The sequence below is a fragment of the Ursus maritimus genome, unplaced genomic scaffold (assembly GCF_017311325.1).
Source record: "Ursus maritimus isolate PB19 unplaced genomic scaffold, ASM1731132v1 scaffold_3, whole genome shotgun sequence".
In the NCBI taxonomy this organism is placed as follows: domain Eukaryota; kingdom Metazoa; phylum Chordata; class Mammalia; order Carnivora; family Ursidae; genus Ursus; species Ursus maritimus.
In genome coordinates this window covers 51,632,667-51,657,977 of record NW_024425563.1, presented here as the reverse complement: position 1 = coordinate 51,657,977, position 25,311 = coordinate 51,632,667, and the positions used below count along the sequence as shown (strand labels likewise).

General features: G+C 43.0%; 1 long non-coding RNA gene across 4 annotated transcripts in view; it reads right to left on the bottom strand.

Annotated features, from left to right (window-relative positions):
* Nucleotides 1-25,311, bottom strand: part of LOC103658869 — a 195,488-nt gene that overhangs the window by 12,676 nt on the left and 157,501 nt on the right. For 3 of the 4 annotated variants that reach the window (XR_005838574.1, XR_005838572.1, XR_567317.2), the window contains 3 exons: nt 16,923-17,036; nt 14,968-15,077; nt 10,764-10,829 (listed from right to left, as the gene is read on the bottom strand). This is a non-coding gene — a long non-coding RNA (uncharacterized LOC103658869). The remainder of the gene's footprint in view (nt 1-10,763; nt 10,830-14,967; nt 15,078-16,922; nt 17,037-25,311) is intronic. The other variant, XR_005838573.1, reaches the window with a different exon arrangement.

The following is a 25,311-nucleotide window of genomic DNA, read 5'->3' as shown; positions in this document are numbered from 1 at the left end:
TACACTGAAAAAACATACACATTTAATTATGGTAGTAGCGTGTCCAACATTAGAGGAATGAAATTCAAGTAACCAGATGCAGGCATCCTCAATGATTCATGACAGTATGATGTGGACATTCTGTGGTAGTTGTTGACATTTTAACATCCATACCAATTTTTAATCCCCTAAAAACAAAACACTAACCTTTCAACTTCTTTTTATTACCATGAAATCTGTGCACTAGATGTCCTCACGCCATCCCTCCCCCTCCCCGGCAGTTAGCCTTATCTGGTCCCTAATCCGCAACCCATCCCTGACTCACACCTCATCCCTCCATAGACCTCCCCATATCCTTTACCCTATCCTTTACCAGGGGCTCCCGAATCAAAATATCCCTGGTATCCAAACAGTGGACAATGGCCTGACCAAGGGTGCTGGTAATAGACACGTCAGGAAAGGCGGAGTGAGAGGAGACTGGAAGGAACAACGCACAAGATCTGGCAACAGAGTAGATGTAGCAGAAGGGACCCAGAGAGTGGCCAAAAATGACTCTCTAGTCAGCATGTGATGAGAAGAATGACGATATCGGGGAAGTGGGGAACAGAAAAGGGTGTGAGAACAGCCGAAGAGGATGAGTTTGGACTGGGACATGCCAGAGTCAGTAGCAACATCAAAGCCCTGAGTAGCTTTACATGGCTGCTGATTAGAGTTGGCATTGATCGTACAAGATGCATGGGACCAGTACATTTTGGGGTCTGGTTCTAGCAAGGCTGAAGAATAGAAGGAGAAGACCCTGAGAAGGACATCCCCAAATGAGGGCTTCCACGTATGCCAGGCCGCACTCTGGTTCCCACCACACAGGGAGCCAAACTCTTCCACTTGCTTATTGCTGAGGCACTGGAGGTGGAGGACGAGGCCAATCTCATGAGCCATGTGTGGCTGAGGGAGTTGTCGAATGAAGGAAATGCTCGTTATTTTTCTACACCTCACTTTATTCAAATAAAGAACTCCTTAGAATTCTTCCCCTGAGAGAAAGTTCTCTCCTTTGAGAGACAACGGGGCTATGATTTAGAAACTGAAAGACAAGTTGCTATGGCTGCCATAAGCAACAGAAATTTGGGCGATGTGAGCAATAGAAATTTATTTTCTAACAATTCTGGATGTGAGAAGTCTGGGATCAAGATTGGTTCCTTCTGAGGGCTGTGAAGGAGGGAGGTGTTCCAGGCCTCTCTCCTTGGCTTAGAGATATCTGTCTTCACATTCACAGGTTGTTCTCCTGGTATCTTCACACTGTCTTCCCTTTGTATGTATTGCTGTGTCCAAACTCCCCCTTTTTATAAGGATACCAGTCACATGGGGTTAGCACCCACTGTAATGACCTCACTTAAACTCAATTACCTCTGTACAGATCCTGTCTCCAAACAGGGTCCCATTCTGAGGTACTAGGGATTAAGATTTTGACATATGAATTTAAGGGGACCCAGTTCAATCTGTAACAGCAAGTCAGAGGGAAAGGACAAGTGCATGAGGAAGTACACGTTCTAGGAGAACTGCATCTAAGTGTGCAGAGCTGGCAGTCATCAGCTTGGCCTCAGACCTTCGGAAATCCCCTGCATCTGGTTTTCCCAATTCTCGTAATCTCATCCCACCAAAAAAGACATCTAAATACATTCCATGCATTTCTGGTGAGAAGCTCACTCTGCTGCCTTCTATCCAATATGCTAATGAGGTTTTAACTAGAGTGGTTTAAATGGTTTGGGTAAACTAAGGTCTCTGAGGCATTTCACCCATTCCTTAAGCCTAAACAAATCTTTTCCAGGTATTCAAGACATTGCACAATATTAGACCACCTGAAGTTCCATCTCCTAGTGACAAATCAAGATGGTGATGAAAGTAACCTCTTCCCTTCATGTCATTGCAGGGAAACCCTATGTCGTGTTCTTCCAGACTGGTTGGAGGGACACTGCTAGGTGAGGCAGAAGGGTTTACACTCCCGACAGTTAAGTGTGGGCTCAGGCGGCGTTCCCGGTGGAGCCCTGACAATGTACCAGGTGCCGTGCTAAGTAAGCCCAAGGAGTCGCCTGTGAGCAGGACACTCTTCAGGGAGGGGGAGGGAATTCTCCCGTTCGCACAGGCAGATGGGATTTAAAAATGGAAGGGCAGAGAAGCTCAGAGACAGTGGGACTAATCCTGTTGTTTTCAGACACGATCTTTGCTTACTGGTTGTGCAAACATTTTGATTGGTGGGTTTCCATGTCATACAAGTTGCTAAATATTTTTACATTACCCTTGCATCTGAGCATACTGTTGGAGGGAAACTGACAAGGGGGTGAAGGTGGCAACCAGCTTAAGCTGAAGAAACAGGCTTTAGATAGTTATAGAGTTTAGAGAATTAGCTTGAGGAAATGAGCTAGGATTTGGGTAGCAATTCTCAACCGTCTTAGTATCAGGACTCTTCAACTCTTAAAAATTACTGAGGACCTAAATAAATAAATAAATAATTTTAAAAAATTACTGAGGACCTTAAAGAGCTTCTGCTTAGTTTATATCTATTGACTATGCTAGAAATTGAAACAAAGAAATCTTTGTAACATGTTCATTCATTTAATATAACTACCCATTACATGTTAATATAAATAACTTGTCTTTCATGAAATTTTTTTTTTTTAAGATTTTATTTATTTATTTGACAGAGATAGAGACAGCCAGCGAGAGAGGGAACACAGGCAGGGGGAGTGGGAGAGGAAGAAGCAGGCTCATAGCGGAAGAGCCTGATGTGGGGCTCGATCTCGGAACGCCAGGATCACGCCCTGAGCCGAAGGCAGACACTTAACCGCTGTGCCACCCAGGCGCCCCGTCTTTCATGAAAATTAATTATATTTTCTTCCTCAAAATGTAGTGAGGAGATTGTCATTGTGTTATATTTTTGGAAATTGATTTAATGTCTAGCCTCAGAGAAGACAGCTAGAATCTCATATCTATTTCTGCATTCAATCTGTTGGTTGTGCTGTTGCAGATGAACTAGAAATCCAGCCTTACACAGATATGTTGTTGGGAAAGGCAGGACTTTGTGGGTTTCCTGAAAAGAACTCAGGACTCCCCAGGGGTCCTCTGGTCACACTTTGAAAACCACACTAGATCAGGTTAGTGGTTTTATTATCTTATTCTTCTAACTATACTGTTACAAGGAGACTCAAACTTCAGGATTTTAATCCATAATATAAAAAAAATTTTAAATTTGTCTGTGTGTACATACCTACATCTTAACTCTTTTTACCTCTATATCTGAGAAGTCAGCTTTGTGCTAAAACTATCTTTTAGTTTGTTTGAAGTGAGAAAGTTAGCTAAAAAAATAAATTAGAAACAAATATAATTACTCAACACCTATATTCAATTATCAGTTTTTTTTAATGCCTCCAACTCTGAAGACCCAAAAACTCTTAACTATGCACTTATAAAGGATATTAAAATATGTATCATAACCCATAGGCAATAGGGAGTATTTTGTGAAATTTGTTTTGCCTTTTTTTTTGTTGTCTTTCGAGGAACTATGTCATATGAATCATGATGATGACCATTGTCAATGCAAAGGAAGATAAAGGAAACTGGTTCATTGCTCAACTGTTTCAAGCCCAACCCTGATTAGCAAATTGTGGCTCTTTAGGCTGACCAACGGTGTGTGAGCCTAGTAAGACTCTGAATGTAGTCACAGGAGACTGACCCTTGCAAATCTTAGCTGAGGTACACACAGTATCACCTTAAAAGCAGCCCATAGTTGTTTTTCTAAGCCGGTGGTTTGCAGAATATCATGTGCTATATAATATGGTTAACGAGGATGACTGAGTTTGAAGAGAGCAGTCCACAGATGCCAAAAGGCTAAAGAAGCTCCCCATGCAGTTAAGTCTCAGGACCCATAGTTCTAGCCAAAGGAGGGAGGAAGAAGAGGGACAAAGCGTAGCACTGCCTCATCCCTTTATTGAAAACAGGGCCGGCCCTAGATGGTACTTACCTTGAAAGGCCCCCTTCCACAAATTTTTGCACCCTTTACCACCTTGGAAAGCCCCTCTCCCTGAATGCCTAATGTTTCCCACTGTCCTTGCCCTATGTCACTCAGGTTCATAATCTCCCCAATAGTTGCCCTTCTCCTTAGCCTCACTAGCTAAACTCTGGTGCCTCACCCAGGTGTCCTAACAAAGCCTGTCTTAGGTACATTCAACCTTCAAGCTTCAAGTTCAAATTCACATACACATTTCCTGAGCCCTGCCTTGTCCCTGTTCTCTGTGCTTAGGCCTGGGGTGAAACCAGTGTCCCTGTTGACCTACCTCTTTGCCAAGGCCATGTACAACTTTAGAAGTAGGCTTAATTGGTGATCCTTCAGTAGAGTGTCACAAAGAGAAATCAAAACACTCAGATGCTGTGAGAGGAAATGTTGGGGAATGGGGAGAGGTTATAAGGACATCTCACACTCCCACCCCCAAAGCTACTTTAAGTTATTCTTGTCGAGAGAGAAGCATCATGCCTCAGGGAACTCAACTTTGGGTCTCTGATTTTGGGTGAACCCCCCCTTTTTGTTGGAAAAGAGCATAACATGTTTTTCCTAGATTTATTTGCAGAAAAAACAATAGTGGTTTTCCAGCTTCAAATGAAGATTTTAAATGCATGTCCTATAATATCTGACACTGTTGCCCAGGTCTGCTGATGGGGTCCAGAGAAAAGGCTGGAGGCCTCAGTGGGGTGTTGCCAACTGAGGGTCAATCAATGTGTTTTTCCAAGAACCATAAAATGACAGTATGCTTTTGCACTTGCTAGGAAAAGGATACCTTTCTTTCTGCCTCATTGAAAATCATTGAATTCATGGTAGCATTGGACAGGCTGAACCTTTACAACACCACACTCCTATCCTTTGCGGTTTGTTCTTTCTTGGTAATGATTCCATTCCATAGTTTTCTTTCTGGGTTAATATCTCTCCCGGATGTTAAGAAGCAATCCAAAATCGAGTATGAGTCTCCACTAAATCATAATAGGGGTGATACTGATCCTTGTCTTGACTGCATCCATCAGTAGATTGATGTCCAGACAGATTCCATATGGAGCAGAACTGCTATCTGGGTGTTCTGGGACGACAGATTGATTTGGACTCATGGAAGTTTTCCTAACCCCAGCTAGACACTGGTGAGGGCCCCATGTGCCAGTCAGAGACTGAAGGAGATATTCATTCTCAATTTTAGTGTCCCATGAAGGAGGTTAGGCAGACACAAAAGAGAGAGTACTATGTTTACTTTTTTTTTTTTTGAAGACTTTATTTATTTGAGGGGGAGAGAGAGCACAAGCAGGGGAAGCAGCAGAGGGAGAAGCAGGCTCCCCGCTGAGCAGGGACCCAACTTCAGGCTTGATCCCAGGACCCCAGGATCATGATTTGAGCCCAAAGCAGACGCTTAACCGACTGAGCCACCCAGGTGCCCCTACTAGGTTTACCTTTAAAGAAATATTAAAGCAGTTATAATTATTGGCCTGCATACATGGATTAAGTTGTAGAATAGGAATAACAGGACCTTGAGATAATGTGGTGTATTTTAAAGTATAAACATACACACACGCTCGTATTTCATGGAGTAATAGAAAAAAATTTCTCCTGGAAGAGCAAATAAGCTTAGGAAAACCAGACCACGAACTCAGGCACATTCCTGGCTTTATGCCCCCATGGTTTTATTTGGTTAATGTTAACTTTCCACACTTCACTATCAAAATAGCTTTCCATTCTGAGGGTGTTACTGCAAGTGAGTAGCTTCAGTTTTCCTTTCACACCTCACCGGATATTAATCTTTCAGAATCCTTGCCCTCCCTTTTGCAATGTTCCTAATGTTCACACTTCCTATTGTGAAACTGCGGCACACGCTGAGGATATCCTGCTTGGTCAGCAGGGTCGGCTGTTCTGAGTGGCAATTCTCAGGAGATATGCCCCCATCATTCCCCCTGATTGTTGCTTTGGGGGACACGCCTTGTGCCCTCGTAGCTCTGAGGTTTGTCAGATCCAGATCATTCTCTCTGACTAATCATGGTCTTGAACAACAGTTGTCATTCGAAGCTGGTTCTCTTATGGAATTACCATGGCTAAGCAATCATTTGTTTGTTTAGAAGCATTAGACATTTTTAGAGGCAAGTCCCTGGGGATTACGCAGTTTTACTTTAGGTTATGCAGGAAGACATCTTTTAGGAGCCCCAGGTTCTCAGTGAAAGCACATCACATTGAGTAGAAACAATTGTGAATGGGAAGGTGATTTGAGGACGTGATGATTCCAGCACAATTTGTTTCTGAACTGTGGCTTCTCATAGTACTTCATGGATTGTATTATTAGTGCTGGGAAATCTGACCTGGGAAAAACATGGGCAATTTTTCTAAGGCTCATATCATTGAGGGTATTTCTTCATTCAAGAAGGATAGTTTGTTCCAAATTGGGGGAAATTGAGAAAATAGTTTCTAGGACTTATATCCTAACTCCATTGCTGTCCCAATTATCTATTACCATGTAACAAAGCACCCTAAAATGTAGAGGACTCAAACAAAAACCATTTTCTTGTTCATGAGTCTATGGATTAGGAATTCAGACCAGGCTCAGTGGGGATGGTTCATGGTGTTGTCTGAGGCACAGCATGGGCTGCTAGAAGATCCAAGATGGCCTTGCTCACATGGTTAGGGCATTGGTGCTGGCTGATGGCTGGGACGTATCAGTAGTTGTAAGTACAATGAGGTAGCTGGCTCCTCAAAGGAACTGGAAGTCCTCTTACAACCCATAAGTCACACAGGGTCACTTCCCTCACACTCTGTTGATCAAAGTAAATCACAGGGTCGGTCTAGATTTAAGTAGAGGACAAACAGACTCCACTCCTTGGCCGGAAGGCATCACAGTGGCACAGGAATTGTTGGCAGCCACTTTCTGCTGACATGCTTCTACAGTGGCTTGTTCCTAGCAAAATGCTAATAAGTTCCTTCACTTAGCCAATTAATATTAGCCAACTGCCTCAAAAAAATAGAGAGGGTTACTTATTTTATTGACTCCAAAGAGCCATTAATTGTAAAATGTACATTGTTCTATATATTATTTAAAAAAGAAAATGGCCACCAAGTAAACCATGACATGACATAAATTGTTAAGATGTGTCTTGACTCCGGAGATATTACAAGCTGGGGAAATGCGCATATTCCAGATAATGAAAAAATGGTAATTAACTAACTCAGCAGAGTTCTAAGACAAATGAAATAAATCCAAGGTTTGGAAGCTTGTCGTTACTTTCATCAATTGGGTATCGACTTTCACAATCCTTAACTTGACTAAGGCATGCATTCTGGCATGGTCTGATAGAACAGGGACTTAAAGGATCATTATTTGCCTCTTACCTCCTCATCAAACCATGAGGGCTGGCAAACCATGAGAATCAGGAGAACTAGGTACTTGTAGATCAACTAGCAAAGCTGCCTCTACTGGGAAGCTGATCCCCACTTTTGGTTGCTTTGCACCACTCAGCTCAACCAATACACCTAGACCTTCTACTGGATTCTTTATTTCACTCACTGAATATTTTTCATCATGGGTAAGTCCTCAGTACTTTCACACTGGCCGCCTAGATGACAGGATTTCCAGGAATACCCTAAGTCATAAAAGCAGTGGTTATCATACTTCCAAATTTGGTCAATGCTTATTAGGTCCCTATGTATGCCTTAGAGTGTGCTAGATGCCACAATAGTCAAAAAGACTTGCAGCATTCCCATTCCCTCTCACAGTCGGAGGGAGGGAGGCAATGGACAAATAAAACAAACATCTTAAATCTTGAGAGATCTTGTAAGTACTACGAGGGAAATGAAGAAAGTAATGTGGGAAAATAAGAGAAGCCTCCTTTAAACAGTGGTTATCATGGAAGGGCATCCTGAGGAAGGAATATTTAAGCAAGGAACTAAAGATTTAAAAGGACGAGCCATGCAAAAAGCCATGGGAAAGTGCTCTAGCTGGAACCGAAGACACAGCAAGTACAAGAGCATTGAGGTGGCAAAGAACTTGGCATGTTTTTGAAACTGAAAGTAGACTGATATAATCAGAGAACAAGGAGCAAATTTCTCTAGGAAACAATAGAACAGGCCTAGAGATCGATGTCAAAATGTCTCCTATGTTCACACAGGCAAAACAAACAAACAGAAAATATTTAAAAAACAAACAGCAAAAACAAAACAAAAAAAAACAACTGGAACCAGAATCTTATAAGCCTAAAAACGTCTCTGAGAGGAAAAGAAAATGAGCCCTATAGTGGTTTTTCTCTTTCCTTTTTCCTAGAATATGATGAGACTGTTCTTAGATTTATAGAAGCTTATTCATGAAGTCAGTATTTCTCAAACATGAGTAATGAAGCAAGCCTTTAAAGGAAAAAATATATATAAATCATCAGCATTGATTTAAATCATTTTAATTATGTTTCTCTAAGATGAATGAAGTGTAAATGCCTTGTGCTCATAGATCTTATGCAAATCTAAAACTAAAACAAGTTTATAAATTAAAGGCAAACTAAGTTACAAAACCAACATAGTGTTATCAACATTAATTTAGAGTAATGAACGATGTTATTTGCTGCCGCTAAATTGCCCATGTTTGGTTTACTAGCAGACTATGCACTAATGTGTTTCATTTCACTTGTGGCAAAGTTGGATCATTACTGCTATCATCTTCTTTGATCATCTTGTTTAAAAACAAGCTTCCTTATTTGGATGGATTCATTATTCATCCAATGGGTTTATTATCATAAAGCTCAATTAGCACACTTCAAAATATAATATTGAAATTAAAATAAACTGTTTAACAAAAAAAATTCTTTGTTTTTCACTACTGCATTTACAATCTAACCATTGCTAATTTGTGTATACAAAAATAAGATTTCATAAATAGCCAATGACTTTGTAAATATGTACAGCGCTGGGGTCTTTTTTTTTTTTTTTAAGATTTTTAAAATTTACTTATTTGAGAGAGAGAGCCAGTGAGAGAGGGAACACAAGCAGGGGGAGTGGGAAAGGAAGAAGCAGGCTCCCAGCAGAATAGGGCGTCCCGGGGCTCGATCCCAGGACCCTGCAATCACACCCTGAGCTGAAGGCAGATGCTTAATGACTAAGCCACCCAGGTGCCCCAACTCTGGGGTCTTTATAGTTTCATATGCCAACGATATGGACCATTCCATTCTCCCACTACTTTCTCTATGGCACGGCTGCAAAAACTTAAGCGTGTATGTTGTATTATAATTTGGCTTTCCTTGATACTAATATAATCGTATGTTCCATGCAAATATCCCTATGAAATTACATGGAGTACTTCAATAAAAGGAGGTAGTTGGGAGTTCTAGAATGTGCTCAGATTATTTTAAAATTATCATAAATATGAAAACACCAAAAAGTTTAATCCTATGGGTTTTGCAGACTCAGGAAGTAGGTTGGAAGAGTCTAGGCTGAGAAATGGTGTGTGTATTAATAATGGGGTCAGAAGGAAGAATGGGTCTGAAATGTTTTATAATATCAGAAACAATCAACCCAATGTGAATATAGCCAGACTAATGCGTGCCACAGCATGGTACATCTCTTCAGTTTAGAAAGAATATGAATAAGGAAGTTTGAAAAATCCAAGAGCTAATAATAATGATGATTAACACTTGTAAGTGTCTAGAGTATCGGGCATTGTGTCAAGTAATCATTAATGATGATAAAAAAAGAATGCAGTTTATTTATTAGCTACCACAGGCATATGTTCTAGAAAAACACAGTTCCAGCTAGGTCACTTTTTAAAAGAGAAAGCAGGAGGGCAATTTCTTTCTAATTTAACAATGTCAGGTCTAACAATCTAAACAAAATCTCTCAAGAGAAATTTCCTGCCCAATTTCTGGAGACCCAGAATCTCTTCCTGACACTTGAACACCAATACACATCTCAAACAGAGTGTCAGTGATAGATGGTGTCCACAGATGGCTGCCAACAGCCCCTTCCCTCCCTGTACTTGCAGGCTGCTCCTCCAATCAAGAGGTGAAGTCTGGTTCCCCTTCCTTTGAATACAGGCTGGCCTTAGTGGTTTGCTTCACCAGTAAGATACAGCATAAGTAACACTTGGGTGCTTGTAAAGCTAGGTCATAAGAATGGAACTTCTACCTGGCTCTTCTGGACTGCAACAGTATGGTATAGTCCCTCTTGGACCGCAACTGTGAGAAGGCTGCTGCAATAAGACTAAGTGACATGTGTTGGCACTGCCGATGACAGCACCAGCTGAGCTGCCAGCCAATGGCCAGCACCCATGGCCAGCCACATGTGTGAGGCCCAGATGTCCCCCTGTAACTTCCAGAGAAAACCAAGAGTTCCCCAGCTCAGCCCAGGCAACCTACGGAAACATGGAAAATACTAATAATCGTAGTTTGAAGTCATTCAGTCTTGGGGTGGCTTGTTATGCAGCAATAGGTCAATATAATAATATCCCAAACCAAATCTTCCATTTCCCCTTCACAAAACCCACTCTGCCCTTATGTGTCCCATCACAGGAAGAACTGTCATTTAATTAGGTAAAAAATCTCAAAGTCCTCCTTGAGCTTCTCTTTTTCTCAAATACTACCTCCAATCCACTGGCAAATCCTGTTGGCTCAATATCTAAACCATATCCCAGATTTCTTCACTTATTTCTTCTGCCCCTCCCATCCTTATCCAAAGCTACCATGACCTCTTCCCAGGGCTCCTGCAGTAGCTGCTGAGCTGGGCTCCCTGCTCCCACCTTTGCCTCCAGGGTTTCTTCTCCACATGACAGGCAGCCAGAGTCCTCCTTTAACAACGGCTGTCTCTGTCAAATAAATAAATAAAATCTAAATAAATAAATAAATAAATAAATAAATAAATAAATAAATAAAAAATAAAAACGGAAATCACTCCTGTGCTCACAACCCTCTCGTCACATGGAGAATAAACCCAAAGCCCTGGCCTTGGCCTAGAGTGTACTCCAGCATCTGGCTCCCATTTCCTTGCCAACCTCATTTCTTACTGTTCTCCCCTTTGCACACTCTTCAGCCGGACAGGCCCTCTTGCTGTTTCTTGAACATGCCAACCACACTTACGTTCAGGTTTACACTCACCCTTCCCTTACTCTAGAATACTTTTCCTTGAGATAGTGCTATGACCTTTGATTTCACACTTCTGTGCATATTACTTCTGCTCCAGGAGGCCCTTCCCTGACCACCCTCACTAAAATAGCAATGCTTGGCTTTCTGCATCCCCATATGCTGCTTTAGTCTTCTTTATCGTATTTCCATCACCACCCTTTGCTATGGACTTCGTTTCCTGCCTATTTTGCTCCATTTCAATGGAACTCCATGAGGACAAGGATATTGTCTGTTTTGTTTACTGCTATGTCACCACTGCCTAGAAGAGTGACTGGCACATAGTAAGCCCTCAACAAATATTTGTTGGATGAATGAATGATCCCTGGACCTGTTTCCTAGAGTGTTAGTATGTACTCAGATGCATCTGCCTTCCTGACATTTAAATGAATGTCTTCCATATGTCTTTCAGCTCTGAACATCAAGACACATGACTTCTCCAGGTTGAAATGGGATGGAGAGGACACGTATCCCCATGTATCCCACCTTACTAATATTTGGCCTCAATACTGTCTGCGTATTAGGTATTCTCAGTGTGTGACCACAAATCCTTCTCCCAATCCTAACTTCTTGGAGCTCGGTTTCAGGCTAGACTTTGTTTAGGAGCCCACACAAGTTCAGATGGCCGACCCTGGTCATTCATCTATTTAATTAATGTCGGTAGAGCCCCTACTCTGTCCAAGGCCCTGTAAAAAGTACTGGTGAAACAGTAGGGAATAAGACAGACTGGGCTCCATCTACTCAAAACTGGCATTTTGAAGGATGTCTGAGAGATAAGGAAGCTGGGGAGTAATGGTAAAAGGGGCCAAGGAAATTGCCCATAACTACAGCCTCTGGGTGTGAAATAGGGCTCACAGCTCTCCCGGTTCAGTAGCCCAGAGCTCTCCTGGATCCTCAAAGGTCCTTCAGCCTTCCGTCAACTTGAGACTGGACCAGATTTCCTGGTGTAACTGCCCTTTGTAGATAATAAAAATTTCTATTTGAATGGTAGTCTGGGGGAATGATAACAGCCAGCATTTGTTGATGCCAATCAGGTGCCCAGCACCATGGAGGGGACACAACTGTCTCATTCTCACCATATACTTGGGAGGTGAGGTTATTGTCTCTATTTTATAGTTAAAAAATCAGAAGCTCACAGAGATTCAATAATTTGGCATACAACTAATATAGAGCAGACAGAACTCATACCTGCTTGACACTAAACTTAGCTCTTTCCTTAACACCATGTTGCTGCCCATTAAAAATTAAGATAAAATGCCCTGGTGTCAATACCTTTAAAAGTTCATGTCTGTTATCTCTTTTTGTCATTATATAACCTTCTGAGTCAGCAAAGTCAAGTGTTGCTATCCCATTTTACAGAAGAAAAAATTCAGTCCCATTACAGAAGCATAATGGAAGTCATTTAAGACTACCAGACAGGTTTGTGTATTCAAAAGTATTTCCCACATCGGCAGCCAGTAAACCCAACATTCTCCCATAAAAGATTTATTTCTTTGGCTAATGATATGTTTAGGTTTCTAATTGCTTCTTATTAAACTATGAGTGCTCTTAAGAGGGTTTATAACCCAAGCAAGTCGTCAGGTACCATCTTCTCAGGGTCTGCCTGAGAATTGGCAGAAAGGATTATTGCTTTCAAAGTCAGGCATCCATGGGGAGAGTTCCAGGCACAGGCTCTTTCAGAAAACCACTTATATTGGGCTCGAACTAGAGATACTACTTGACTGGCAGTGGCCGCATGAGTATGTTAGGAAGTGAGCCAGCCAGATGCAGAACGCCTGCTCCCTGACTCTGCCTTGGGCTCACTCTAGTCTGAACCCACCATCTACACTCGTGCCTGAGGCCTTGCAGCTGACCAGGAGAGACCCAAAGAAATAGCAGGAGAGCTTTCAAACTCCATCTAGTACAAAGATTCATGCTCTTTTGAAGTTTGTTTCCTTACTCTGTAAATACCTGGACTTTAAGGGTGTGTTACTGGGATAGAATCCTTTGCAGCAAACAGGGGAAACACAAATAGAACCTACTTGGGCGTCCTGGCTCAAACTCAGAAGCATCACTCATGGATGTGTTCCAGATTCTTGGGACAGACACATGTGTGGCTCGGGAGGTCCTGTCTCATAGTGTCCTCTAGATGACATTGGCTGAAGCCAGGACACTTGCCGAGTGCCACATAACCAAGATCGCTTTGCCCACACATCACGAGGGCCTGGGGAAACCCTTCAGCAAAGCCAAATAGCTGTAACTCTACAGGCCTTTCAAAGCATTTCTAAAGCCCAGGGGGCACTGTATTATCTGCATTTACCCAGCAAAACAGCGAAGGCAAAAAACACAGTTGTAAATATTTTCAGCAGTTGGGACAGTCAGAAGAGCAGGAACCATGACTAAACATATCCAGACAGTTTCCCTGCATGGTTAAGCAGGGCTCATTTTTTTGCTTTGTTTTGTTTTTGTTTTGAAATCCCAGCACCTTCAAAGAGTAGTCATATTGAAAAAAATTAACCACTAGAATAATAAACATCCCTTATGCATCATGAATTGTTATGGAAAACTTTCCCGTATTTATTTTCTCGAGAATTCCTAAATTCCTGCGGAACACACCGCTAATAGGATTTTCAGCTGGTGGGATCTTTTGTGAAGATTCAGAGATGTGGGTCACCACCTCACATAAGAAAGTAGATGCCATTTCCCACAACATGCAAGTCCTCTTTATACTTCTTACACATTTTAGCTAATCAACCTAACTAAACTCTAGTCCGTCATTTTCTTTTTCAAAAAGAATATGAATCCTTTAAAGTATCTCAGGGACTAACTGCAGATGACAGCATCTAACATAAACGCTCAGAGGGCCAAGTGCTTCACGGGCATTCTCTCATTGAATTTGCACAACCACCTTGTTGGGAGAGCACTTCTAGTATCATCACCAACGCTTTCCAGATGAGGACACCAAGGCACGGCATGTTTTAGTGACCAGCCCAAGGTTACATAGCAGGCAGCTAACTGGTAGACCGAGGATTCAAGCCAGGACCCGTCTTCTGCAGAGCCAGCAAGTATAGCCACTGGGTCCTTCAATCCTGCTTCAGAGGCTGACACCACAATGGGCACAGCACTCAAGAGCAGACAGGGCCAGTTCCCAACTTTCCATTATCCAGCTTGCTAGTGACTCCCACATTTGGACGTTCACCTGCAAAACTTCCCTCTGTCCTAGTCCCCAGCTGTTGACACTGCTGCAAAGGGAACCCCCACTTCTTCCACCAGAGGACTCCGCACCCTTCCTTGACTCCCCTCCCTCCAGCTTGCCCTGCTCTGTAACCTCAGCCTCGAGCTTGCCCTCTAGGGGCCGGTAACGGAACTGTTAAAATGCAGGTCACTTCTGGGATGGGCCCTTGCACGGACCTGTACCATTACCTGCCCGGTGGTTTCCTTACATGAAGCGTTCAATTGTCCAGCCTGCAGTCTACTCTCCAACGGTATGATTTTCCAAGGGAAGCAGTGTTAGTTTCAAACAACCAACCTGCAGGTGAGCCCTATCCATTCGAACTGCCTGTTTAAGATCATGTTGTAGTGAAAATTCCCGTCTGACCATCTCTCTCCGCACCTAACCCGGAAAACTGTAGACATGTCAGGGTGACATGAAGTCTAAGTTTCCTGTTTCATTTTTTATTGCGTGTATGTAAATCAATCAATAGCGCACCGTTTCCTATGCCAGAAGTTCCTAGTCATTTCAATATTTAACGGCACATTTTGTGAAACCCTCTCCAACACACAACCACACAGCATCTGTGTTATCTACTCTGTGTTTGCTTCCAGCCTTCACTGTTTTGAAATTACCTGGTGCTTATTTTCCGCTTCTGTTCTCTATGGGCTGCATTTTCATTCTTCACTCTTATCTTCTCCTTGTGTTCTTTTAGGCTCATCTTTGAAATGTTGGTCTTGGCCCACTGACATGAAAGTTTTTAAAAAAGGAAATTTGTTGTCATTTCTTTCAAGTTGTAAAAGTAATAGATGTTATTTATAAAAAAAATACTAACTTTTTACCAATAAAGAATTAGTTTTGGTCTTCAATCTAATAAATTAATCAGAAAAGAAAACCTCATTTGTCTTTCTGAAGATGCCTTTCATTTTATTTATTTATTTATTTACTTTGAGGGAGCAGGAGGCAGGGGAGAGGGAGAGAGAGAATCTTGAGCAGACTTCACACCTGACATGGGAGCCCGAAGAGGGGCTTGATCTCATGACCCTGAGATCATGACCTCAGCTGAAACCAAGAGTCAGATGCTTAACCAACAGAGCCACCCAGGCGTCCCTGAAAATGCCTTTCTTAAATAAAATATACCCCTGTTAGACTAGTAATGCAGCAGTTCTCAAACTTGAGCACATATCAAAATCACCTGGAAGACCTGTAAAAATGCAAATTGCCGGGCCCCACCCATAGAGCTTGTGGGGCCTGAGGTGGGGCATTTCCAACAAGTGGCAGGGTGAAGCTGATACTGCTGGTTGGGGCACCACACTTTGAGAACCACTGGTGTAATATGAGGACCACCAAAAGCCTTGAAGTTCATTTCTGACCTACTTAAAGCTCTAGTGGTTGTAATTAACAAAATCCTACTCGGACTGGGCTGAGTGCAGGAGAGAGTTTATTGGAGCAGGGGAGATAGACTCCAAGATGAAGTTGAACAATCAGGCCAGAGCAGGCGCCTTGAGGAGCACAGCAGGAGGCCGGGGATCTCTCTGTCTCTGTCTCAGCACTCTCCAGTCTAAGCTCAAAGTTGCTGGGTTCAAATAATCAAGAGAGATCCGACAGGCCAGTGGCCAGTTGATGAACTGACTCCCCTAGGGTCAGAGTTCAGCCCTGATTAAATCAACTCCAAATATGGTGCCAGGAGAAAGGTACGGCTCTCAGAGAAGACTGGCTTGGCAGAAACGGTAAAAGGCATCTACTGCATCATCTGAACTCGCATTGTCAAAGAGACAACTGTGGTTTGGAGAAGGTGAATACTTGCCAAGAGCATGCCTCTAATAAATGGCAAGACTGAAGCCAGTCTTATTTGGGTGCGGGGTGGTGGTGGAGATGAAACGTGGTGCATGGATTCAAAGCTAGTCTGGAAGTGGAAAATAGAGATTTGTTTCTCAGCCAGTGGTGGGCTGGAGCTTCTGGTAGCAGCTCTGGAGATCTGAGAGTTAAATATTCAGGAATTCTGCATACGGGTCAACCGTTGGTAGCAGGAAACCTGCTGTAGTTGGAGTATTTACACCAGGAAAATTGACTAACACTACAAATCAGCCCTCCCCCTTATTCTTCAGTTCCAAAGAGCCTGTTTACTAGCACGCCATTGCCTAGCTCCATGTGAGGAGAATTTACAATCAATATAGACACTGTATTTCATATAAGATAAGGCAACCCAAATTTGTAGTTTTCCCAATTGTTGCCGTTCTAAGCGCTACCATTAGCTGATTGCCCTGGGGCTGGCAGCTAGCACTCACTTTGTGTATCCAATCCCTCAAACTTCTCTCCCATAAGGGCAAGCACTCTTTCTTGCTGCCACTTGTGCAGAAAACAAGCCCACTGTCTCACTGACAGTGTGCTGCTCTTGTTCCCAGATTCAAAGCTGGCTCTGTCCCAAATGCTGAATGGCAGAACTTCAGTATTACAACGGCGAGACAAGCCTGAGCAAGTGCACATAAAACCAAGAGAAGTGTCTTAATTTAAGAGATTTGCGTTTAAAAAAACACAAAAACCTAATAAGGCAGCCAATAAAGAGTTGCCCTCAGGGATATTGGCTTACCGTGTGATGTTTTAAAGAAGGAAACTCTTGTGCAAATTGCCCAAGACGTCTTTCTCCAGGCTCCCGTTATGTGGCTTGGCTGCCCGCTACCTCATTCCCATCAGCGGACAAAGGCTGGGGAGAGAGAAGAACCTCCGTGACTGTAAGTGATTCCCCAGTCCCCTGGCCTCTGCCACCTGTCACTGAGCCCGCTGACGCACCTCCACTGTCACGCTGGCAGCACTCCACACAGCCTCCTGTCCCACATTTCCTAAGAGGCACAAACTGCATGTGCTTCACTGACCACAAGTCAGCACGGGGTGGGGGGAGGCGGGGGTGCGGGCAGAGTGTTTCCATCCAGTTCTTCCTGGGCCAGAGAGCCTAAAACAACACGAAGCAACACTCCAGCCTGCCCGAGGAATTTCGGCGGGGAGCGATTGCTGCCATGCTGCTGCTGTGACCGACTGCAGCATGATTTCCTGGAACATAATGTCGTCAGGAGATCTCCCATGCGTCTTCTCCTACAGCGGGCCAGGACTGGTGTGCTCATTTAAAATACTAAAAACATGTGAGGATGCCAAGATAAATTAAGTCCTGGCACTGACATCTATGGAGACAGAAGCATTTTACAAATTTTAATGCTCTATCTCCTCCTTCCCTTTTCCTTTCTTCTTCCTTCTTCTGCCCCCTCGTCCTTCTCTCCCTCACTCAAAACCTGTCCTCCATCCTGTTTTATAGTCATTGAACTTCCACTGTGAACTTCCACCAACGTACTAAACTGGGTACTTTGAGAAACACAAAAATGTGTGTTGAGGTGAAAAGAATTTGGCGCATGGATCCAGCCACTTCCCTCCCCAAGACCAGCCTGCTTCATCTCATTCATGGTTTCCTCAACAACCCTGAGCACACTGTTCCGAGTGATGGTGGGCAAAACCTGCTCCCTGCCCCTGCAGTCTCCTGGGGGAGGCAGATACTTGGAGAACTAAGGAAAGCCTGGAAAAATAACCTGCTCCACAGTGGGACAGGCAAAGGGCTAAGATCAGTGCATCCAGTTTTTTTTGTTTTTTAAAGATTTTATTTATTTATTTGACAGAGACAGCCAGCGAGAGAGGGAACACAAGCAGGGGCAGTGGGAGAGGAAGAAGCAGGCTCCTAGTGGAGGAGCCTGATGTGGGGCTCGATCCCAGAACGCTGGGATCACGCCCTAAGCAGTGCTTTCACCGGGTCAGTGCATCATGTAATGTAATTTTCACAGCAGCCCTATGAACTAGGCAGGGGAACAGTGTTGTTCAGGTTTTGGTCTACTTGTCCCTCCTGGACTGAGAGGTTCCTGAGGGAGGGACCTTGTTACAGAGTCAGAGAATCTCATAACTGAAGAAACTATGGAAGAAAGACATGCACCTAGCACTTTCCCTATACCAACAAGGAACTGAGTAGGAAGGCAGGGAATTGGACTTGGCCACCTGGTTCCTGCCCCAGCTCTCAGCCACTGGCTACATACATTCTTCCACATATGACCTCTTTATGCCTTGATAGTCTCTTCTGTAAAATGAGATCAATGCTATGTTATTGTGCTGTTATAAATATTAAATGAGGTAAGGATGTGAAAACACTTGGTGAAGCGCTGAACACTATTATGAATATGAGAGCTCTTCGTTCCTATCTCTCCTAAAGCCTGGCTAATTCTGTTACACTTGATTGAAAAGGTGTTTGTGTGGGGACCAGATGTAGGCTCTCTGGAAGCAGGAGACAAGTTGTACTGATGTGTGTATCACCAGCACTGAATACGGTGGCTGCTAAAATGTTTTAAACACAATTTTTTTTAGATAATAATCACTGGCTGGGTGGATAACACATAAATACAGCTTGTCCAAGGGCAGTTCTGAATGTCTCCGGAGCTATTTTAGGTATAACATGAACATGGCCTCTAAGCAATTTCTTTTCCACCTCCATTCAGTTCCTATGATATGACTACATCAAGGCAAGTCGGTCACAGTGTCCCCATTACGGCAGAAAGATCGCCCGTGTTTCCCACTGTACCATTAGGCAGGGTGAGAGTCAAGGCTTGTCATTCAGATCTCCCTCTCAAGAGGGCACTTCTCATTTTCCTTTTGTAGGCTGGCTTCCTGTGGGCAGTGCTACTGGCATGGATTGACAGTCATGGCAATGGAGTCCTGCGGTCTTCAAGATTCAACAGGGCCACAGGGATGTCTTGGCCACAGGTTGTAGTTCCACTGTTGGGCATATGTTCCCGCGCACATCCAGATACAGATTCTGCCGGCAATCCCAGCTGCTCCTGTGCAACTCCCTGGAAATAATGTGCTCGTCCCCATCAGCTATTTGATTAATTCACGGCTGTTTGTCCGTGAAGCACCTGCTCTATCCTGCGCTTGAAATATTGATGTAGGAGTTGCTCTCAGAGGAGGGAGCTGAAGCCATGAGAGTGAATGCCTTCAGGGAGGGTGTGTGAGGAGACTGGAGTGCTGGAGGATACTCATAGTTGCTAGGCAGGGCAAGGAAGAGGAACTTAGAAAAGGGAAGAGAAGGAATGTGAGAGAAGGAGAATGAGGGAGTGACACAGGAAAATGACATGTCATAGAAGCTGAGAGAGAGGTGACATAACAGTGTCATATCCAGTGGAATCATCAAAAGGAACTCTGATGAAAGACCACTAGATGTGGCAATAAAGAGGTCATTAGTAAAATGTAGGACAAAAGGTTCAACTGTGTGGTGAGTCAAAAGGAGCAAGAGAGGGAAGATGTAGCTCCTGGAAAAGTGACACTGTGGTGGCAGTTCACATATTCAAGGATTTGGACAGGAGAGAATTGTTAACCTGTAGTGAGAAGAAGTATCGGATCAAGTGAAGATCTTGTCAATTTGGGCAAATCTCAGTATGCCTGGTATTAGGAGGGAAAGAGTCAGAAGGAAGGGTGGGAAATAATAAATATACATACCTACCCCCAATTCCTGGCACACAGCTCCTAAAATCCTTGTGATTTCCTAAGTGATAAGAAGATGAGGAGCATCTTCTGTTCTAACATTTGTCTTTGCCTGATTTCTGACACAGAGCTCCTAAATCCCTTGGAAGTTCCAAAATCCCTTGGAATGTCTTTTGTTCTGAGGCAGCTCTGGGTGGGCTCCTGAATAGCTTCAGGATGAGGGCTGGTCACCAGAAAGACAAGGTCATGTTAGAAGCTTGGAACTTTCTACCTTAGTTCCCATTCTTCAAGATGGGGAGAGGGACTGGAGACTGAGTTAATGATCAATCAGACTATGTCATGAATCCTCCACAAATATCCCCAAAGTACTGGATTTGGAAGCTTCTGGTTTGGCAAACATATGCAGGTGCTGGGAGAGTGGGGTGCCTGGAGAGGGCATGGAAACTCTGCGTCCTTTCCCACACATCTTGCCTTATGTATCTCTTCATCTGGGATTTTCAACTATATCCTTTACAATAAACCAGTAAATATAAGTGTCTCCCTGAGTTCTGTGATCCATCTAGCAAATTAATTAGTGAACCTAAGTAGGGGGTTGTGGGAATCCCAATTTACAGAAGTACAGGTGACAACCTAGGACTTGTGATCGGCATTGAAAGTGGGGGCAGTCTTGTGAGATTGAGCCCTTAATTTGTGGGATCTGAGGCTAACTCCGATAGATTGTGTCAGAATTGAATTGTAGGGTACCCAGCTGGTGTTGCAGAGAATTGCTTGATGTGTGGAAGTACTGTGAGTCTGTGGGTAAAGGAAAACATAGAAGTGGATTCCTTAGACAGAGGGGAAGGTTCCAAAGGAGAAAATGACTGGAGGAATCAGTAGTTATAGGAAAACGATGGGTTTCATATGATGGAAGTCAGAAACCTCTTCCTTCTAGCCTAAAGCTGTAAAATGAGGGTGCAGATAAAGGGCTGGTGAAGTTACACTATCGAGAGCCAACTCCTCCAAAAGACCACAAGAAAACCTGTTAATCAAGCAAGGAAGGATATTTACAGGGTTTGTGGGTCTGGGTTCAAGTGGTTTGACATAGGTCTTTTAAGAGGAGATCTGATTGGGACTAAGCAAAATTCATGACATTTTAGTTAACACTGGTGAACCCAGGAGGTGAAGGTCAGGTCTTGGATAAGCAAACAGTTGTTTGACAAGTGAACTGTTTGCCAAAGTAAATAATCTATTGTCCTGAGAAGAGAGCTGTTTGACCAGATGAGCAAGCTATTTGCCCAGACAAAAGCAAACAGGGTTATTTATTGATTTACAGCTTTTACTTCCTAGACAAGAAATTCCTGGAGAGACTAGTTGTCATGTTGACAAAGACGGTCTTAGGCTAAGTCCTGCTATTTAAGCTTCATTGATGTAGGTGGTCTTGATGCCTAACACTGAAGGTCTCCTTCAGCATGAGCATAAATCAGAAACACTATGACAGTGGTTTCAAACTTTGCTGAACATTGAAATCATCTGAAGATCCTCAAAAAAGTACTCATATCTGATGCCCATCCCCCAAATTCTAATTTAGTTGGCGTGGGTGGGGTACAACCTGAGCATCAGGACTTTTAAATGTCCCCCACCCCCAGGTGATTCTAAATGCAAGGTTTGGGAACCACTTCACTAGAATTACAGGAGACAGTAGGGATAAAATCACCATTTGGGTGATGCTTTGGGGCTAAAAAAAAAAAAAAAAGAAGAAGAAGAGGATTGGTAAGCTAAATAGCATATGGCAGGTTGAAACCAGACAGCAGTATTCCAGAATAGGCCTGGTCTGTAGCTTCCACCAGAGAAGGCAACAGCAGCTCGGGTGCGGCAGCCTCAATGGAAGGCTGGACAGAAGGGATTGAGGCATTGAGCAAGTTCTCTGTGGTGATCAGAGTGGGGAACGTGGACTTGAGTGAGGGGAAGAGCAGGCAGCTGAGAGCTGTGAGCAGAGAGAGAGAAGTCTGAGGTATGGATTTTTCAGAAGTGGGGGATCCCCCAAAGGGCTTTAAAAGGAGGAGGCCCAGGATGTGAGGGTGCTGCTTCTCTGTGATGTGAAATCCAGGTGGAGGCCTGAGGCCTCATGGAAGAGAAGGAGAAACACATGCAGTGATGGATGATGATGGGCCGGCCTGCACGGGTAGAAGAAAGAACACTGAAGATGTGTGCCTGTGCCTGCGAGCAGACAGGAGGGCACAGTATCACTGATTCGAAGAGGACAGTGTGGACAGGTGACATGGAGTTCAAAGGATAAAATAGGAAGAGAGCTGTGTTTCAACAGCCTAGAAATGGCCCTGGGGAATGAGGAAGTCCTGCCCAAGCCCCTTCACCACCGAGAACTGGTCTGGGAGGAGGCGAAGACTGCCCAGGAAAAAGCAACAGGGGAGACCTAGGAGACTGAGAGTCAGATTAAGCACTGGACCAAGAGAGGGCACGAGGGAGAGAAGGGAGGAGCTGTCGGTTAGAATAAAGGTGGTCTTGTCTCTGCAAAGCAGACATTTCCCAGAGCGCAAAGCACATGGGGGGTGGTGGGAAGGACAGGGTAGCGGGGAGCCGTGCGTGAAGTTGGGAGAAGAACTAGGAGACAGTGAGGTGAGAGCAGAGATTCAGGATGGAGTTGGGGAGAGGAAGGAGCAGGCACCGCACAGCACTGGGCTGACGAACAATGGCCTTTTCTTCAGGCCAGGAGGTCAATGAACTCAGGAAAGACTGAGGCATCAACCAGGATATCTTTGCTAGACATTTTTTCATCTCTTAAAAAATTACTTAAATTTTTAATAGGCTGCACATTCAATGGCTTAAAATACCAAGAAGGGTATGAAAAGGAATACAGTCAAAAACCTCCCTTCCACTTCTGTCCCTTAGTCCAGACCCAACCTCTCCAGCAGCTAGCCATTGTTATTGGCTTCTCATGCAGCACTCACAGAAGAAAGCTTGTGTGTACATATGTGAGCATATATGAGTACACACTCCCCCTTCTAGTAACACACTAATGGCATATTATCAGGGCACCACTGTTGCACAGCTCTGGGGCGGGGGGTGCTTACATAGAATTCAGTGTGAGTAGTGCTCCAGAGTTGTTCAACATGGAAGAATCCCACAAAATGTAGAGTCATTTTACTTAACAGTATGTCTCGGATGTATTTCCACATCAGTACCTAAAATTTGTATCCTTTTTTTTTAAAAATTTTTTTATAGCCACTGCTATGCCTTGGTGTGGATATACCATAATTTCTTAAATATCCTACAATGGTCATTTTGGTCATTCCCAATTATATGTTTTATAAACAGTGCCAAGTGTTTCATTTAGCACATGTCCAAGGACATAAAATGAATTACTCAAAGTGTAGTTACTGGTCAAAGGCTTTCTGCTAGGAGTACATAGGCAAATGTTTTATGTAAAGAACCAGATAGTAAATATTTTAGGTCTTTCAGGCCATATGGTCTCTATCTCAATCTCACTTCGGCAGTTGTGTGAAAGCAGCCACAGAAAATATATAAATAAACAAGCATGGCTGTGTTCCAATGAAACTTCATTTAGGGACACTGAAATGTGAATTTCATATCACGTTCATGTGTTATAAAATATTATTCTTCTGTTGATTTTTGTTTCACCATTTAAAAATGTAAAAATCATTTTTATCTTGTGGGCTATCCAAAACCAGACAGCAGCCCATGGGCTACAGCTTTCCGGACTCCTGTTTATGCAGTAGAAATTTTTATAAGTATTACCAGATTGACTTTCCTGTAGGTTACCACTTCATACTTCCACCAGCAATGTGTGCGGCCTTGTCAACAGAGTGTATTAGTGAGCTTTTGAAATTTTTGTCAAACAAATGGGTGAAAGCACTATCTCAGAGTAGTTTTAATTTGTGTTTCTCAGACAATGGACATATCTTCATATGTTTAAAAGACATTTGCTTTTCTGTCAATCATCAGTTTATATCTTTTATTGCAAATAGAGTTTCAAATATCAATTTCTCTTGTGAGTAAATCCTTTTTCTTCTTTTAAAAGTGGAAATGGTTTTATTGGGTGTTCTGATTATAAAAATTTTATGACTATGATTTTATTCTCCTGGTATAAAAATTTAGGGAAAATATAAAGAAAAGAAAAACTATTAGTCATCATCTCATTCCCAGAAATACCTACTTTTTTTACATTTGTGTATTTTTCTCAGGCCATTTTTCAGACATTTGTATATAGGCATGTTTTTAGAAAAAATGTGACTCGTTCAACAAATATTTATGTGTTATGACTATTACAAGGGTCATACTACATATACCATTTTGTAACTTGCTTTTTTCATTTAACGATGGATCATGGAAATTTTATCCTCAGCCTGTCGATGCAGACAGTTGCGTCAACAAAGTACAAAATGCAATTATAATTCAATTTATCTCATCCTCTCTGGACTGCTGTGGCTGCCTGTTCTGATAGAGATGCCAAGTGAACCAGTGACATGGATTGACAGAGAAGAGAGACAGAACTATTCATTCGTCAAGAATTTATTGAGGACCTACTGTGTACCAGACTAAACACTGGGAATGTAACAGGAAAAAGGTTGGGAAAGTTCCCTGATTTCATACAGTTCAGTGAAGTAGATAGATAATGTAGGCAAGAGGTTCCCATAGTAAGATATGTGTAATGAAGAAAATAAAACCACGCAATGTAACAGAGAGCAGTGAGGGAGCTGCTTTAGACTGGGTCAACAGAGAACGCCCACTAAAGAAGAGACAAATGAGTTGAGGTCTGATGGACAGGGAACCAGCCAGGTAAAGATCTGAGAAAGAGAATTCCAGGCCAAGGGAATGACATATCCAATGATCCTGACTGGGTCTAGGAATAGGAAAAAGCTACCAAGACAAGCAGTCAGAATGGTAGGACTAAGGCTAAAGGGAAAAACCATGTCAGACTGTGAAAGCCTTGGCAGCCATGGTAAGCAGTTTGGTCTTCATTTAGAAAGCAATGGGAAGTCATTGGTAGATGGATGGGAGTTGATCTACATTTTTAGAAATGATTCTAGTTTAGGGTTGCCAGAAAAAATAAAGGATACCCAGTTAATTTGAATTTCAGATCAATGAGTAATTTTTTAGTTATATAAAATATTAAGAATTACTTTTCATACTAAAAAATCATTCATTGTTTACCTGAAATTCAAATTTAACAGGGTGTCCTGTATTTTTTTATTTGCTCGTTCTAGCAACCTTATTCTGGCTGTCATGGAGACTTTTGTGGGAGATTGAGGGGTAGGAGCAGAGCAATCCTTAAGAGGCTTTTTGAGAAGTCCAAGAGGCTAGGGGCCTAGAAATGGAGGCAAGTAGAGGGATACAGAATCTATTTTGGAAGTAGAACCCAAAGGACTTCCTGACAGGGTGCTGTGGGGTAAGAAGGCAGCAGAGACATTAGGGATGACTTCCAGGTTTGCAGCACCTGGGGGGATAATTGCAGA